General features: G+C 46.4%; 3 non-coding genes across 3 annotated transcripts; all 3 read right to left on the bottom strand.

The window, feature by feature from the left end:
- Positions 1–5,604: 5,604 nt before the first annotated feature.
- TRNAL-CAA (transfer RNA leucine (anticodon CAA)) lies at positions 5,605–5,677 on the bottom strand. Its single transcript has one exon. It is a non-coding gene; the product is annotated as a tRNA-Leu (tRNA).
- A 6,951-nt stretch (positions 5,678–12,628) lies between these two features.
- Positions 12,629–12,701, bottom strand: TRNAL-CAA (transfer RNA leucine (anticodon CAA)). Its single transcript has one exon. It is a non-coding gene; the product is annotated as a tRNA-Leu (tRNA).
- Positions 12,702–15,909: 3,208 nt separating this feature from the next.
- On the bottom strand, positions 15,910–15,982 carry TRNAL-CAA (transfer RNA leucine (anticodon CAA)). Its single transcript has one exon. It is a non-coding gene; the product is annotated as a tRNA-Leu (tRNA).
- Positions 15,983–18,709: the final 2,727 nt, after the last annotated feature.

Raw genomic sequence — 18,709 nt, 5'->3', positions numbered from 1 at the left:
CGAACCCACAACCTTCGCATTTCGCGTGCGATGCTCTACCAATTGAGCTACCGCGCCGCCGTTTTCCCATCCACTTTCTTGGGTATTTATGTGTCCTATAGTAGAAACCTGGGAGTGTTAGCCAGCGCCACCACTCACAGAACTTGGCGGCGGACGTGGAACGTCCTTGTTGCCGCAGGCGTGATGAGAACGTGATCTTTTTTGGTGAAGGCAACTGCTCAATAAACCCACATATGCTACCTGAAGGCATCAATGTTGCCGCATTCGAGACCCTCGTTATGTAATAAACGAGAAGAAAGGGGGTTAACCGAGCGGCCCGATTTTTACTAGTCATATCATAAGAAGCCAACAAACACTGACACCAAGGACACCATAGGGGAAATCACTTGTGGTTAATAAATGAAATAAAGAAACGAAAAATAATGGAAAATAAAGTGGATGAATAAACAACTTGCCGCAGGTGGGAACCGAACCCGCAACCTTCGCATTTCGCGTGCGATGCTCTACCAATTGAGCTACCGCGCCGCCGTTTTCCCATCCACTTTCTTGGGTATTTAGGTGTCCTATACTAGAAACCTGGGAGTGTTAGCCAGCGCCACCACTCACAGAACTTGGCGGCGGACGTGGAACCTCCTTGTTGCCGCAGGCGTCACGAGAACGTGGTCTTTTTGGTTGAAGGCAACTGCTCAATAAACCCACATATGCTACCTGAAGGCATCAATGTTGCCGGATTCGAGACCCTCGTTATGTAATAAACGAGAAGAAAGGGGGTTAACCGAGCGGCCCGATTTTTACTAGTCATCACATAAGAAGCCAACAAACACTGACACCAAGGACAACATAGGGGAAATTACTTGTGCTTAATAAATTAAAAAAGGAAACGATAAATTATTGGAAATTAAAGTGGATGAATAAACAACTTGCCGCAGGTGGGAACCGTACCCACAACCTTCGCATTTCGCGTGCGATGCTCTTCCAATTGAGCTACCGCGCCGCCGTTTTCCCATCCACTTTCTTGGGTATTTATGTGTCCAATAGTAGAAACCTGGGAGTGTTAGCCAGCGCCACCACTCACAGAACTTGGCGGCGGACGTGGAACGTCCTTGTTGCCGCAGGCGTGATGAGAACGTGATCTTTTTTGGTGAAGGCAACTGCTCAATAAACCCACATATGCTACCTGAAGGCATCAATGTTGCCGGATTCGAGACCCTCGTTATGTAATAAACGAGAAGAAAGGGGTTAACCGAGCGGCCCGATTTTTACTAGTCATCTCATAAGAAGCCAAGAAACACTGACACCAAGGACAACATATGGGAAATTACTTGTGCTAATAAATGAAATAAAGAAACAATAAATTAAGGGAAAATAAGTGGATGAAAAAACTACTTGTCGGAGGTGGGAACCCTACCCACAACCTTCGCATTTCGCGTGCGATGCTTTACCGATTGAGCTACCGCGCCGCCAATTTCCCATCCACTTTCTTGGGTATTTATGTGTGCAATAGTAGAAACCTGGGAGTGTTAGCCAACGCCACCACTCACAGACCTTGGCGGCGGACGTGGAATGTCCTTGTTGCCGCAGGCGTAACGAGAACGTGATCTTTTTGGGTGAAGGCAACTGGTCAATAAACCCACATATGCTACCTCAAGGCATCAATGTTGCCGCATTCGAGACCCTCGTTACGTAATAAAGGAGAAGAAAGGGGGTTAACCGAGGGGCCCGATTTTTATTAATCATATCACAAGAAGCCAACAAACACTGACACCAAGGACAACATAGGGGAAATTACTTGTGCTTAATAAATGAAATAAAGAAACGAAAAATAATGGAAAATAAAGTGGATGAATAAACAACTTGCCGCAGGTGGGAACCGAACCCGCAACCTTCGCATTTCGCGTGCGATGCTCTACCAATTGAGCTACCGCGCCGCTGTTTTCCCATCCACTTTCTTGGGTATTTAGGTGTCCTATACTAGAAACCTGGGAGTGTTAGCCAGCGCCACCACTCACAGAACTTGGCGGCGGACGTGGAACCTCCTTGTTGCCGCAGGCGTCACGAGAACGTGGTCTTTTTGGTTGAAGGCAACTGCTCAATAAACCCACATATGCTACCTGAAGGCATCAATGTTGCCGGATTCGAGACCCTCGTTATGTAATAAACGAGAAGAAAGGGGGTTAACCGAGCGGCCCGATTTTTACTAGTCATCTCATAAGAAGCCAACAAACACTGACACCAAGGACAACATAGGGGAAATTACTTGTGCTTAATAAATTAAAAAAGGAAACGATAAATTATTGGAAAATAAAGTGGATGAATAAACAACTTGCCGCAGGTGGGAACCGAACCCACAACCTTCGCATTTCGCGTGCGATGCTCTTCCAATTGAGCTACCGCGCCGCCGTTTTCCCATCCATTTCTTGGGTATTTATGTGTCCAATAGTAGAAACCTTTTAGTGTTAGCCAGCGCCACCACTCACAGACTTTGGCGGCGGACGTGGAAGGTCCTTGTTGCCGCAGGCGTCACGAGAACGTGGTCTTTTCGGGTGACGGCAACTGGTCAATAAACCCACATATGCTACCTGAAGGCATCACTGTTGCCGGATTCGAGACCCTCGTTATGTAATAAACGAGAAGAAAGGGGGTTAACCGAGCGGCCTGATTTTTACTAGTCATATCATAAGAAGCCAACAAACACTGACACCAAGGACAACATAGGGGAAATTATTTGTGCTTAATAAACGAACTAAAGAAACTATAAATTAATGGAAATTAAAGTGGATGAAAAAACAACTTGCCGCAGGTAGGAACCGCACGCACAGCCTTCGCATTTTGAGTGCGATGCTCTACCAATTGAGCTACCGCGCCGCCGTTTTCCCATCCACTTTCTTGGGTATTTGTGTGTCCTATAGTAGAAACTTGGGAGTGTTAGCCAGCGCCATCACTTACAGACCTTGGCGGCGTGCGTGGAACGTCCTTGTTGCCGCAGGCTTCACGAGAACGTGATCTTTTCGGGTGACGGCAACTGGTCAATAAACCCACATATGCTACCTGAAGGCATCAATGTTGCCGGATTCGAGACCCTCGTTATGTAATAAACGAGAAGAAAGGGGGTTAACCGAGGGGCCCGATTTTTATTAGTCACATCATAAGAAGCCAACAAACACTGACACCAAGGACAACATGGGGGAAATTACTTGTGCCTAATAAATGAAATACAGAAACGAAAAATTAATGAAAATTAAAGTGGGTGAATAAACAACTTGCCGCAGGTGGGAACCGAACCCACAACCTTCGCATTTCGCGTGCGATGCTCTACCAATTGAGCAACCGCGCCGCCGTATTCCCATCCACGTTCTTGGGTATTTATGTGTCCTATACTAGAAACTTGGGAGTGTTAGCCAGCGCCACCACTTACAGACCTTGGCGGCGTGCGTGGAACGTCCTTGTTGCCGCAGGCGTCACGAGAACGTGATCTTTTCGGGTGACGGCAACTGGTCAATAAACCCACATATGCTACCTGAAGGCATCCCTGTTGCCGGATTCGAGACCCTCGTTATGTAATAAACGAGAAGAAAGGGGGTTAACCGAGCGGCCCGATATTTACTAGTCATATCATAAGAAGCCAACAAACACTGACACCAAGGACTACATAGGGGAAATTACTTGTGCTTAATAAATGAAATAAAGAAACGATAAATTTTTGGAAATTAAAGTGGATGAAAAAACAACTTGCCGCCGGTGGGAAGCGAACCCACAACCTTCGCATTTCGCGTGCGATGCTCTACCATTTGAGCTATATGCCGCCGTTTTCCCATCCTCTTTCTTGGGTGTTTATGTGTCCTATACTAGAAACCTGGGAGTGTTAGCCAACGCCACCACTCACAGACCTTGGCAGCGGACGTGGAATGTCCTTGTTGCCGCAGGCGTAACGAGAACGTGATCTTTTTGGGTGAGGGCAACTGGTCAATAAACCCACATATGCTACCTGAAGGCATCAATGTTGCCGCATTCGATACCCTCGTTACGTAATAAAGGAGAAGAAAGGTTGTTAACCGAGGGGCCCGATTTTTATTAATCATATCGCAAGAAGCCAACAAACACTGACACCAAGGACAACATAGGGGAAATTACTTGTGCTTAATAAATGAAATAAAGAAACGATTAATTAATGGAAAATATAGTGGATGAATAAACAACTTGCCGCAGGTGGGAACCGAACCCACAACCTTCGCATTTCGCGTGCGATGCTCTACCAATTGAGCTACCGCGCCGCCGTTTTCCCATACACTTTCTTGGGTATTTGTGTGTCCTATAGTAGAAACTTGGGAGTGTTAGCCAGCGCCATCACTTACAGACCTTGGCGGCGGACGTGCAACGTCCTTGTTGCCGCAGGCGTCACGAGAACGTGATCTTTTCGGGTGACGGCAACTGGTCAATAAACCCACATATGCTACCTGAAGGCATCACTGTTGCTGGATTCGAGACCCTCGTTATATAATAAACGAGAAGAAAGGGGGTTAACCGAGGGGCCTCATTTTTACTAGTCATATCATAAGACGCCAACAAACACTGACACCAAGGACAACATAGGGGAAATTACTTGTGCCTAATAAATGAAATTAAGGAACGATAATTGATGGAAAATAAAGTGGATGAATAAACAACTTGCTGCGGGTGGGAACAGGACCCACAACCTTCGCATTTCGCGTGAGACACTCTACCAATTGAGCTACCGCGCCGCCGTTTTCCCATCCACTTTCTTGGGTATTTGTGTGTCCTATAGTAGAAACTTGGGAGTGTTAGCCAGCGCCATCACTTACAGACCTTGGCGGCGGACGTGGAACGTCCTTGTTGCCGCAGGCGTCACGAGAACGTGATTTTTTCGGGTGACGGCAACTGGTCAATAAACCCACATATGCTACCTGAAGGCATCAATGTTGCCGCATTCGAGACCCTCGTTATGTAATAAATGAGAAGAAAGGGGGTTAACCGAGGGGCCCGATTTTTATTATTCCTATCACAAGAAGCCAACAAACACTGATTCCAAGGACAACATAGGGGAAATTACTTGTGCTTAATAAATTAAAAAAGGAAACGATAAATTATTGGAAAATAAAGTGGATGAATAAACAACTTGCCGCAGGTGGGAACCGAACCCACAACCTTCGCATTTCGCGTGCGATGCTCTTCCAATTGAGCTACCGCGCCGCCGTTTTCCCATCCACTTTCTTGGGTATTTGTGTGTCCTATAGTAGAAACTTGGGAGTGTTAGCCAGCGCCATCACTTACAGACCTTGGCGGCGGACGTGGAACGTCCTTGTTGCCGCAGGCGTCACGAGAACGTGATTTTTTCGGGTGACGGCAACTGGTCAATAAACCCACATATGCTACCTGAAGGCATCACTGTTGCCGGATTCGAGACCCTCGTTATGTAATAAACGAGAAGAAAGGGGGTTAACCGAGCGGCCCGATTTTTACTAGTCATATCATAAGAAGCCAACAAACACTGACACCAAGGACAACATAGGGGAAATTATTTGTGCTTAATAACTGAACTAAAGAAACTATAAATTAATGGAAATTAAAGTGGATGAAAAAACAACTTGCCGCAGGTAGGAACCGCACCCACAGCCTTCGCATTTTGAGTGCGATGCTCTACCAATTGAGCTACCGCGCCACCGTTTTCCCATCCACTTTCTTGGGTATTTGTGTGTCCTATAGTAGAAACTTGGGAGTGTTAGCCAGCGCCATCACTTACAGACCTTGGCGGCGTGCGTGGAACGTCCTTGTTGCCGCAGGCTTCACGAGAACGTGATCTTTTCGGGTGACGGCAACTGGTCAATAAACCCACATATGCTACCTGAAGGCATCAATGTTGCCGGATTCGAGCCCCTTGTTTTGTAATAAACGAGAAGAAAGGGGGTTAACCGAGGGGCCTCATTTTTATTAATCATATCATCAGAAGCCAACAAACACTGACACCAAGGACAACATAGGGGAAATTATTTGTGCTTAATAAATTAAAAAAGGAAACGATAAATTATTGGAAAATAAAGTGGATGAATAAACAACATGCCGCAGGTGGGAACCGAACCCACAACCTTCGCATTTCGCGTGCGATGCTCTTCCAATTGAGCTACCGCGCCGCCGTTTTCCCATCCACTTTCTTGGGTATTTGTGTGTCCTATAGTAGAAACTTGGGAGTGTTAGCCAGCGCCACCACTCACAGACTTTGGCGGCGGACGTGGAACGTCCTTGTTGCCGCAGGCGTCACGAGAACGTGATCTTTTCGGGTGACGGCAACTGGTCAATAAACCCACATATGCTACCTGAAGGCATCATGTTGCCGGATTCGAGACCCTCGTTATGTAATAAACGAGAAGAAAGGGGGTTAACCGAGCGGCCCGATTTTTACTAGTCATATCATAAGAAGCCAACAAACACTGACACCAAGGACAACATAGGGGAAATCACTTGTGCTTAATAAATGAAAAAAAGAAACGATAAATTATTGGAAATTAAAGTGGATGAAAATACAACTTGCCGCAGGTGGGAACCGAACCAACAACCTTCACATTTCGCGTGCGATACTCCACCAATTGAGCTACACGCCGCCGTTTTCCCATCCTCTTTCTTGGGTGTTTATGTGTCCTATAGTAGAAACCTGGGAGTGTTAGCCAACGCCACCACTCACAGACCTTGGCAGCGGACGTGGAATGTCCTTGTTGCCGCAGGCGTAACGAGAACGTGATCTTTTTGGGTGAGGGCAACTGGTCAATAAACCCACATATGCTACCTGAAGGCATCAATGTTGCGGCATTCGAGACCCTCGTTACGTAATAAAGGAGAAGAAAGGTTGTTAACCGAGGGGCCCGATTTTTATTAATCATATCACAAGAAGCCAACAAACACTGACACCAAGGACAACATAGGGGAAATTACTTGTGCTTAATAAATGAAATAAAGAAACGATAAATAAATGGAAAATATAGTGGATGAATAAACAACTTGCCGCAGGTGGGAACCGAACCCACAACCTTCGCATTTCGCGTGCGATGCTCTACCAATTGAGCTACCGCGCCGCCGTTTTCCCATCCACTTTCTTGGGTATTTATGTGTCCTATAGTAGAAACCTGGGAGTGTTAGCCAGCGCCACCACTCACAGAACTTGGCGGCGGACGTGGAACGTCCTTGTTGCCGCAGGCGTGATGAGAACGTGATCTTTTTTGGTGAAGGCAACTGCTCAATAAACCCACATATGCTACCTGAAGGCATCAATGTTGCCGCATTCGAGACCCTCGTTATGTAATAAACGAGAAGAAAGGGGGTTAACCGAGCGGCCCGATTTTTACTAGTCATATCATAAGAAGCCAACAAACACTGACACCAAGGACACCATAGGGGAAATCACTTGTGGTTAATAAATGAAATAAAGAAACGAAAAATAATGGAAAATAAAGTGGATGAATAAACAACTTGCCGCAGGTGGGAACCGAACCCGCAACCTTCGCATTTCGCGTGCGATGCTCTACCAATTGAGCTACCGCGCCGCCGTTTTCCCATCCACTTTCTTGGGTATTTAGGTGTCCTATACTAGAAACCTGGGAGTGTTAGCCAGCGCCACCACTCACAGAACTTGGCGGCGGACGTGGAACCTCCTTGTTGCCGCAGGCGTCACGAGAACGTGGTCTTTTTGGTTGAAGGCAACTGCTCAATAAACCCACATATGCTACCTGAAGGCATCAATGTTGCCGGATTCGAGACCCTCGTTATGTAATAAACGAGAAGAAAGGGGGTTAACCGAGCGGCCCGATTTTTACTAGTCATCACATAAGAAGCCAACAAACACTGACACCAAGGACAACATAGGGGAAATTACTTGTGCTTAATAAATTAAAAAAGGAAACGATAAATTATTGGAAATTAAAGTGGATGAATAAACAACTTGCCGCAGGTGGGAACCGTACCCACAACCTTCGCATTTCGCGTGCGATGCTCTTCCAATTGAGCTACCGCGCCGCCGTTTTCCCATCCACTTTCTTGGGTATTTATGTGTCCAATAGTAGAAACCTGGGAGTGTTAGCCAGCGCCACCACTCACAGAACTTGGCGGCGGACGTGGAACGTCCTTGTTGCCGCAGGCGTGATGAGAACGTGATCTTTTTTGGTGAAGGCAACTGCTCAATAAACCCACATATGCTACCTGAAGGCATCAATGTTGCCGGATTCGAGACCCTCGTTATGTAATAAACGAGAAGAAAGGGGTTAACCGAGCGGCCCGATTTTTACTAGTCATCTCATCAGAAGCCAAGAAACACTGACACCAAGGACAACATATGGGAAATTACTTGTGCTAATAAATGAAATAAAGAAACAATAAATTAAGGGAAAATAAGTGGATGAAAAAACTACTTGTCGGAGGTGGGAACCCTACCCACAACCTTCGCATTTCGCGTGCGATGCTTTACCGATTGAGCTACCGCGCCGCCAATTTCCCATCCACTTTCTTGGGTATTTATGTGTGCAATAGTAGAAACCTGGGAGTGTTAGCCAACGCCACCACTCACAGACCTTGGCGGCGGACGTGGAATGTCCTTGTTAACGCAGGCGTAACGAGAACGTGATCTTTTTGGGTGAAGGCAACTGGTCAATAAACCCACATATGCTACCTCAAGGCATCAATGTTGCCGCATTCGAGACCCTCGTTACGTAATAAAGGAGAAGAAAGGGGGTTAACCGAGGGGCCCGATTTTTATTAATCATATCACAAGAAGCCAACAAACACTGACACCAAGGACAACATAGGGGAAATTACTTGTGCTTAATAAATGAAATAAAGAAACGAAAAATAATGGAAAATAAAGTGGATGAATAAACAACTTGCCGCAGGTGGGAACCGAACCCGCAACCTTCGCATTTCGCGTGCGATGCTCTACCAATTGAGCTACCGCGCCGCCGTTTTCCCATCCACTTTCTTGGGTATTTAGGTGTCCTATACTAGAAACCTGGGAGTGTTAGCCAGCGCCACCACTCACAGAACTTGGCGGCGGACGTGGAACCTCCTTGTTGCCGCAGGCGTCACGAGAACGTGGTCTTTTTGGTTGAAGGCAACTGCTCAATAAACCCACATATGCTACCTGAAGGCATCAATGTTGCCGGATTCGAGACCCTCGTTATGTAATAAACGAGAAGAAAGGGGGTTAACCGAGCGGCCCGATTTTTACTAGTCATCTCATAAGAAGCCAACAAACACTGACACCAAGGACAACATAGGGGAAATTACTTGTGCTTAATAAATTAAAAAAGGAAACGATAAATTATTGGAAAATAAAGTGGATGAATAAACAACTTGCCGCAGGTGGGAACCGAACCCACAACCTTCGCATTTCGCGTGCGATGCTCTTCCAATTGAGCTACCGCGCCGCCGTTTTCCCATCCATTTCTTGGGTATTTATGTGTCCAATAGTAGAAACCTTTTAGTGTTAGCCAGCGCCACCACTCACAGACTTTGGCGGCGGACGTGGAAGGTCCTTGTTGCCGCAGGCGTCACGAGAACGTGGTCTTTTCGGGTGACGGCAACTGGTCAATAAACCCACATATGCTACCTGAAGGCATCACTGTTGCCGGATTCGAGACCCTCGTTATGTAATAAACGAGAAGAAAGGGGGTTAACCGAGCGGCCTGATTTTTACTAGTCATATCATAAGAAGCCAACAAACACTGACACCAAGGACAACATAGGGGAAATTATTTGTGCTTAATAAACGAACTAAAGAAACTATAAATTAATGGAAATTAAAGTGGATGAAAAAACAACTTGCCGCAGGTAGGAACCGCACGCACAGCCTTCGCATTTTGAGTGCGATGCTCTACCAATTGAGCTACCGCGCCGCCGTTTTCCCATCCACTTTCTTGGGTATTTGTGTGTCCTATAGTAGAAACTTGGGAGTGTTAGCCAGCGCCATCACTTACAGACCTTGGCGGCGTGCGTGGAACGTCCTTGTTGCCGCAGGCTTCACGAGAACGTGATCTTTTCGGGTGACGGCAACTGGTCAATAAACCCACATATGCTACCTGAAGGCATCAATGTTGCCGGATTCGAGCCGCTTGTTTTGTAATAAACGAGAAGAAAGGGGGTTAACCGAGGGGCCTCATTTTTATTAATCATATCATAAGAAGCCAACAAACACTGACACCAAGGACAACATAGGTGAAATTATTTGTGCTTAATAAATGAAATGAAGAAGCGATAAATTATGGAAACTAAAGTGGATGAAAAAACAACTTGCCGCCGGTGCGAAGCGAACCCACAACCTTCGCATTTCGCGTGCGGTGCTCTACCAATTGAGCTACCGCGCCGCCGTATTCCCATCCACTTTCTTGGGTATTTATGTGTCCTATACTAGAAACTTGGGAGTGTTAGCCAGCGCCACCACTTACAGACCTTGGCGGCGTGCGTGGAACGTCCTTGTTGCCGCAGGCGTCACGAGAACGTGATCTTTTCGGGTGACGGCAACTGGTCAATAAACCCACATATGCTACCTGAAGGCATCACTGTTGCCGGATTCGAGACCCTCGTTATGTAATAAACGAGAAGAAAGGGGGTTAACCGAGCGGCCCGATATTTACTAGACATATCATAAGAAGCCAACAAACACTGACACCAAGGACTACATAGGGGAAATTACTTGTGCTTAATAAATGAAATAAAGAAACGATAAATTTTTGGAAATTAAAGTGGATGAAAAAACAACTTGCCGCCGGTGGGAAGCGAACCCACAACCTTCGCATTTCGCGTGCGATGCTCTACCAATTGAGCTATACGCCGCCGTTTTCCCATCCTCTTTCTTGGGTGTTTATGTGTCCTATAGTAGAAACCTGGGAGTGTTAGCCAACGCCACCACTCACAGACCTTGGCAGCGGACGTGGAATGTCCTTGTTGCCGCAGGCGTAACGAGAACGTGATCTTTTTGGGTGAGGGCAACTGGTCAATAAACCCACATATGCTACCTGAAGGCATCAATGTTGCCGCATTCGAGACCCTCGTTACGTAATAAAGGAGAAGAAAGGTTGTTAACCGAGGGGCCCGATTTTTATTAATCATATCACAAGAAGCCAACAAACACTGACCCCAAGGACAACATAGGGGAAATTACTTGTGCTTAATAAATGAAATAAAGAAACGATTAATTAATGGAAAATATAGTGGATGAATAAACAACTTGCCGCAGGCTGGAACCGAACCCACAACCTTCGCATTTCGCGTGCGATGCTCTACCAATTGAGCTACCGCGCCGCCGTTTTCCCATACACTTTCTTGGGTATTTGTGTGTCCTATAGTAGAAACTTGGGAGTGTTAGCCAGCGCCATCACTTACAGACCTTGGCGGCGGACGTGCAACGTCCTTGTTGCCGCAGGCGTCACGAGAACGTGATCTTTTCGGGTGACGGCAACTGGTCAATAAACCCACATATGCTACCTGAAGGCATCACTGTTGCCGGATTCGAGACCCTCGTTATATAATAAACGAGAAGAAAGGGGGTTAACCGAGGGGCCTCATTTTTACTAGTCATATCATAAGACGCCAACAAACACTGACACCAAGGACAACATAGGGGAAATTACTTGTGCCTAATAAATGAAATTAAGAAACGATAATTAATGGAAAATAAAGTGGATGAATAAACAACTTGCTGCGGGTGGGAACAGGACCCACAACCTTCGCATTTCGCGTGAGACACTCTACCAATTGAGCTACCACGCCGCCGTTTTCCCATCCACTTTCTTGGGTATTTAGGTGTCCTATACTAGAAACCTGGGAGTGTTAGCCAGCGCCACCACTCACAGAACTTGGCGGCGGACGTGGAACCTCCTTGTTGCCGCAGGCGTCACGAGAACGTGGTCTTTTTGGTTGAAGGCAACTGCTCAATAAACCCACATATGCTACCTGAAGGCATCAATGTTGCCGGATTCGAGACCCTCGTTATGTAATAAACGAGAAGAAAGGGGGTTAACCGAGCGGCCCGATTTTTACTAGTCATCACATAAGAAGCCAACAAACACTGACACCAAGGACAACATAGGGGAAATTACTTGTGCTTAATAAATTAAAAAAGGAAACGATAAATTATTGGAAATTAAAGTGGATGAATAAACAACTTGCCGCAGGTGGGAACCGAACCCACAACCTTCGCATTTCGCGTGCGATGCTCTTCCAATTGAGCTACCGCGCCGCCGTTTTCCCATCCACTTTCTTGGGTATTTGTGTGTCCTATAGTAGAAACTTGGGAGTGTTAGCCAGCGCCATCACTTACAGACCTTGGCGGCGGACGTGGAACGTCCTTGTTGCCGCAGGCGTCACGAGAACGTGATTTTTTCGGGTGACGGCAACTGGTCAATAAACCCACATATGCTACCTGAAGGCATCACTGTTGCCGGATTCGAGACCCTCGTTATGTAATAAACGAGAAGAAAGGGGGTTAACCGAGCGGCCCGATTTTTACTAGTCATATCATAAGAAGCCAACAAACACTGACACCAAGGACAACATAGGGGAAATTATTTGTGCTTAATAACTGAACTAAAGAAACTATAAATTAATGGAAATTAAAGTGGATGAAAAAACAACTTGCCGCAGGTAGGAACCGCACCCACAGCCTTCGCATTTTGAGTGCGATGCTCTACCAATTGAGCTACCGCGCCGCCGTTTTCCCATCCACTTTCTTGGGTATTTGTGTGTCCTATAGTAGAAACTTGGGAGTGTTCGCCAGCGCCACCACTCACAGACTTTGGCGGCGGACGTGGAACGTCCTTGTTGCCGCAGGCGTCACGAGAACGTGATCTTTTCGGGTGACGGCAACTGGTCAATAAACCCACATATGCTACCTGAAGGCATCACTGTTGCCGGATTCGAGACCCTCGTTATGTAATAAACGAGAAGAAAGGGGGTTAACCGAGGGGCCTCATTTTTACTAGTCATATCATAAGACGCCAACAAACACTGACACCAAGGACAACATAGGGGAAATTACTTGTGCCTAATAAATGAAATTAAGAAACGATAATTAATGGAAAATAAAGTGGATGAATAAACAACTTGCTGCGGGTGGGAACAGGACCCACAACCTTCGCATTTCGCGTGAGACACTCTACCAATTGAGCTACCACGCCGCCGTTTTCCCATCCACTTTCTTGGGTATTTAGGTGTCCTATACTAGAAACCTGGGAGTGTTAGCCAGCGCCATCACTTACAGACCTTGGCGGCGTGCGTGGAACGTCCTTGTTGCCGCAGGCTTCACGAGAACGTGATCTTTTCGGGTGACGGCAACTGGTCAATAAACCCACATATGCTACCTGAAGGCATCAATGTTGCCGGATTCGAGCCCCTTGTTTTGTAATAAACGAGAAGAAAGGGGGTTAACCGAGGGGCCTCATTTTTATTAATCATATCATCAGAAGCCAACAAACACTGACACCAAGGACAACATAGGGGAAAGTATTTGTGCTTAATAAATTAAAAAATGAAACGATAAATTATTGGAAAATAAAGTGGATGAATAAACAACTTGCCGCAGGTGGGAACCGAACCCACAACCTTCGCATTTCGCGTGCGATACTCTTCCAATTGAGCTACCACGCCGCCGTTTTCCCATCCACTTTCTTGGGTATTTGTGTGTCCTATAGTAGAAACTTGGGAGTGTTCGCCAGCGCCACCACTCACAGACTTTGGCGGCGGACGTGGAACGTCCTTGTTGCCGCAGGCGTCACGAGAACGTGATCTTTTCGGGTGACGGCAACTGGTCAATAAACCCACATATGCTACCTGAAGGCATCACTGTTGCCGGATTCGAGACCCTCGTTATGTAATAAACGAGAAGAAAGGGGGTTAACCGAGCGGCCCGATTTTTACTAGTCATATCATAAGAAGCCAACAAACACTGACACCAAGGACAACATAGGGGAAATCACTTGTGCTTAATAAATGAAAAAAAGAAACGATAAATTATTGGAAATTAAAGTGGATGAAAATACAACTTGCCGCAGGTGGGAACCGAACCAACAACCTTCACATTTCGCGTGCGATACTCCACCAATTGAGCTACACGCCGCCGTTTTCCCATCCTCTTTCTTGGGTGTTTATGTGTCCTATAGTAGAAACCTGGGAGTGTTAGCCAACGCCACCACTCACAGACCTTGGCAGCGGACGTGGAATGTCCTTGTTGCCGCAGGCGTAACGAGAACGTGATCTTTTTGGGTGAGGGCAACTGGTCAATAAACCCACATATGCTACCTGAAGGCATCAATGTTGCGGCATTCGAGACCCTCGTTACGTAATAAAGGAGAAGAAAGGTTGTTAACCGAGGGGCCCGATTTTTATTAATCATATCACAAGAAGCCAACAAACACTGACACCAAGGACAACATAGGGGAAATTACTTGTGCTTAATAAATGAAATAAAGAAACGATAAATTAATGGAAAATATAGTGGATGAATAAACAACTTGCCGCAGGTGGGAACCGAACCCACAACCTTCGCATTTCGCGTGCGATGCTCTACCAATTGAGCTACCGCGCCGCCGTTTTCCCATCCACTTTCTTGGGTATTTATGTGTCCTATAGTAGAAACCTGGGAGTGTTAGCCAGCGCCACCACTCACAGAACTTGGCGGCGGTCGTGGAACGTCCTTGTTGCCGCAGGCGTGATGAGAACGTGATCTTTTTTGGTGAAGGCAACTGCTCAATAAACCCACATATGCTACCTGAAGGCATCAATGTTGCCGGATTCGAGACCCTCGTTATGTAATAAACGAGAAGAAAGGGGGTTAACCGAGCGGCCCGATTTTTACTAGTCATATCATAAGAAGCCAACAAACACTGACACCAAGGACACCATAGGGAAAATCACTTGTGGTTAATAAATGAAAAAAAGAAACGATAAATTAACGGAAAATAAAGTGCATGAATAAACAACTTGCCGCAGGAGGAAACCGAAACCAAAACCTTCGCATTTCGCGTGCGATGCTCTACCAATTGAGCAACCGCGCCGCCGTATTCCCATCCACTTTCTTGGGTATTTATGTGTCCTATACTAGAAACTTGGGAGTGTTAGCCAGCGCCACCACTTACAGACCTTGGCGGCGTGCGTGGAACGTCCTTGTTGCCGCAGGCGTCACGAGAACGTGATCTTTTTGGGTGAAGGCAACTGGTCAATAAACCCACATATGCTACCTGAAGGCATCAATGTTGCCGCATTCGAGACCCTCGTTATGTAATAAATGAGAAGAAAGGGGGTTAACCGAGGGGCCCGATTTTTATTATTCCTATCACAAGAAGCCAACAAACACTGATTCCAAGGACAACATAGGGAAAATTACTTGTGCTTAATAAATTAAAAAAGGAAACGATAAATTATTGGAAAATAAAGTGGATGAATAAACAACTTGCCGCAGGTGGGAACCGAACCCACAACCTTCGCATTTCGCGTGCGATGCTCTTCCAATTGAGCTACCGCGCCGCCGTTTTCCCATCCACTTTCTTGGGTATTTGTGTGTCCTATAGTAGAAACTTGGGAGTGTTAGCCAGCGCCATCACTTACAGACCTTGGCGGCGGACGTGGAACGTCCTTGTTGCCGCAGGCGTCACGAGAACGTGATCTTTTCGGGTGACGGCAACTGGTCAATAAACCCACATATGCTACCTGAAGGCATCACTGCTGCCGGATTCGAGACCCTCGTTATGTAATAAACGAGAAGAAAGGGGGTTAACCGAGCGGCCCGATTTTTACTAGTCATATCATAAGAAGCCAACAAACACTGACACCAAGGACAACATAGGGGAAATTATTTGTGCTTAATAACTGAACTAAAGAAACTATAAATTAATGGAAATTAAAGTGGATGAAAAAACAACTTGCCGCAGGTAGGAACCGCACCCACAGCCTTCGCATTTTGAGTGCGATGCTCTACCAATTGAGCTACCGCGCCGCCGTTTTCCCATCCACTTTCTTGGGTATTTGTGTGTCCTGTAGTAGAAACTTGGGAGTGTTAGCCAGCGCCATCACTTACAGACCTTGGCGGCGTGCGTGGAACGTCCTTGTTGCCGCAGGCTTCACGAGAACGTGATCTTTTCGGGTGACGGCAACTGGTCAATAAACCCACATATGCTACCTGAAGGCATCAATGTTGCCGGATTCGAGCCCCTTGTTTTGTAATAAACGAGAAGAAAGGGGGTTAACCGAGGGGCCTCATTTTTATTAATCATATCATCAGAAGCCAACAAACACTGACACCAAGGACAACATAGGGGAAATTATTTGTGCTTAATAAATTAAAAAAGGAAACGATAAATTATTGGAAAATAAAGTGGATGAATAAACAACTTGCCGCAGGTGGGAACCGACCCCACAACCTTCGCATTTCGCGTGCGATGCTCTTCCAATTGAGCTACCGCGCCGCCGTTTTCCCATCCACTTTCTTGGGTATTTGTGTGTCCTATAGTAGAAACTTGGGAGTGTTAGCCAGCGCCACCACTCACAGACTTTGGCGGCGGACGTCGAACGTCCTTGTTGCCGCAGGCGTCACGAGAACGTGATCTTTTCGGGTGACGGCAACTGGTCAATAAACCCACATATGCTACCTGAAGGCATCACTGTTGCCGGATTCGAGACCCTCGTTATGTAATAAACGAGAAGAAAGGGGGTTAACCGAGCGGCCCGATTTTTATTAATCATATCACAAGAAGCCAACAAACACTGACACCAAGGACAACATAGGGGAAATTACTTGTGCTTAATAAATGAAATAAAGAAACGATAAATTAATGGAAAATATAGTGGATGAATAAACAACTTGCCGCAGGTGGGAACCGACCCCACAACCTTCGCATTTCGCGTGCGATGCTCTTCCAATTGAGCTACCGCGCCGCCGTTTTCCCATCCACTTTCTTGGGTATTTGTGTGTCCTATAGTAGAAACTTGGGAGTGTTAGCCAGCGCCACCACTCACAGACTTTGGCGGCGGACGTCGAACGTCCTTGTTGCCGCAGGCGTCACGAGAACGTGATCTTTTCGGGTGACGGCAACTGGTCAATAAACCCACATATGCTACCTGAAGGCATCACTGTTGCCGGACTCGCGACCCTCGTTATGTAATAAACGAGAAGAAAGGGGGTTAACCGAGCGGCCCGATTTTTATTAATCATATCACAAGAAGCCAACAAACACTGACACCAAGGACAACATAGGGGAAATTACTTGTGCTTAATAAATGAAATAAAGAAACGATAAATTAATGGAAAATATAGTGGATGAATAAACAACTTGCCGCAGGTGGGAACCGAACCCACAACCTTCGCATTTCGCGTGCGATGCTCTACCAATTGAGCTACCGCGCCGCCGTTTTCCCATCCACTTTCTTGGGTATTTATGTGTCCTATAGTAGAAACCTGGGAGTGTTAGCCAGCGCCACCACTCACAGAACTTGGCGGCGGACGTGGAACGTCCTTGTTGCCGCAGGCGTGATGAGAACGTGATCTTTTTTGGTGAAGGCAACTGCTCAATAAACCCACATATGCTACCTGAAGGCATCAATGTTGCCGGATTCGAGACCCTCGTTATGTAATAAACGAGAAGAAAGGGGGTTAACCGAGGGGCCCGATTTTTATTAGTCACATCATAAGAAGCCAACAAACACTGACACCAAGGACAACATAGGGGAAATTACTTGTGCCTAATAAATGAAATAAAGAAACGAAAAATTAATGAAAATTAAAGTGGGTGAATAAACAACTTGCCGCAGGTGGGAACCGAACCCACAACCTTCGCATTTCGCGTGCGATGCTCTACCAATTGAGCTACCGCGCCGCCGTTTTCCTATCCACTTTCTTGGGTATTTATGTGTCCAATAGTAGAAACCTGGGAGTGTTAGCCAGCACCACCACTCACAGAACTTGGCGGCGGACGTGGAACGTCCTTGTTGCCGCAGGCGTCACGAGAACGTGATCTTTTTGGGTGAAGGCAACTGCTCAATAATCCCACAGATGCTACCTGAAGGCGTCATTGTTGCCGGATTCGAGACCCTCGTTATGTAATAAACGAGAAGAAAGGGGGTTAACCGAGCGGCCCGATTTTTACTAGTCATATCATAAGAAGCCAACAAACACTGACACCAAGGACACCATAGGGGAAATCACTTGTGGTTAATAAATGAAAAAAAGAAACGATAAATTAACGGAAAATAAAGTGCATGAATAAACAACTTGCCGCAGGTGGAAACCGCAACCAAAACCTTCGCATTTCGCGTGCGATGCTCTACCAATTGAGCAACCGCGCCGCCGTTTTCCCATCCAATTTCTTGGGTATTTATGTGTCCTATAGTAGAAACCTGGGAGTGTTAGCCAGCGCCACCACTCACAGAACTTGGCGGCGGACGTGGAACGTCCTTGTTGCCGCAGGCGTTATGAGAACGTGATCTTTTTGGTGAAGGCAACTGCTCAATAAACCAACATATGCTACCTGAAGACATCAATGTTGCCGGATTCGAGACCCTCGTTATGTAATAAACGAGAAGAAAGGGGGTTAACCGAGCGGCCCGATTTTTACTAGTCATATCATAAGAAGCCAACAAACACTGACACCAAGGACACCATAGGGGAAATCACTTGTGGTTAATAAATGAAAAAAAGAAACGATAAATTAACGGAAAATAAAGTGAA

Source organism: Dermacentor andersoni, chromosome 7 (genome assembly GCF_023375885.2).
Source record: "Dermacentor andersoni chromosome 7, qqDerAnde1_hic_scaffold, whole genome shotgun sequence".
In the NCBI taxonomy this organism is placed as follows: Eukaryota; Metazoa; Arthropoda; class Arachnida; order Ixodida; family Ixodidae; genus Dermacentor; species Dermacentor andersoni.
This window is presented reverse-complemented; position numbering and strand designations above follow the sequence as displayed.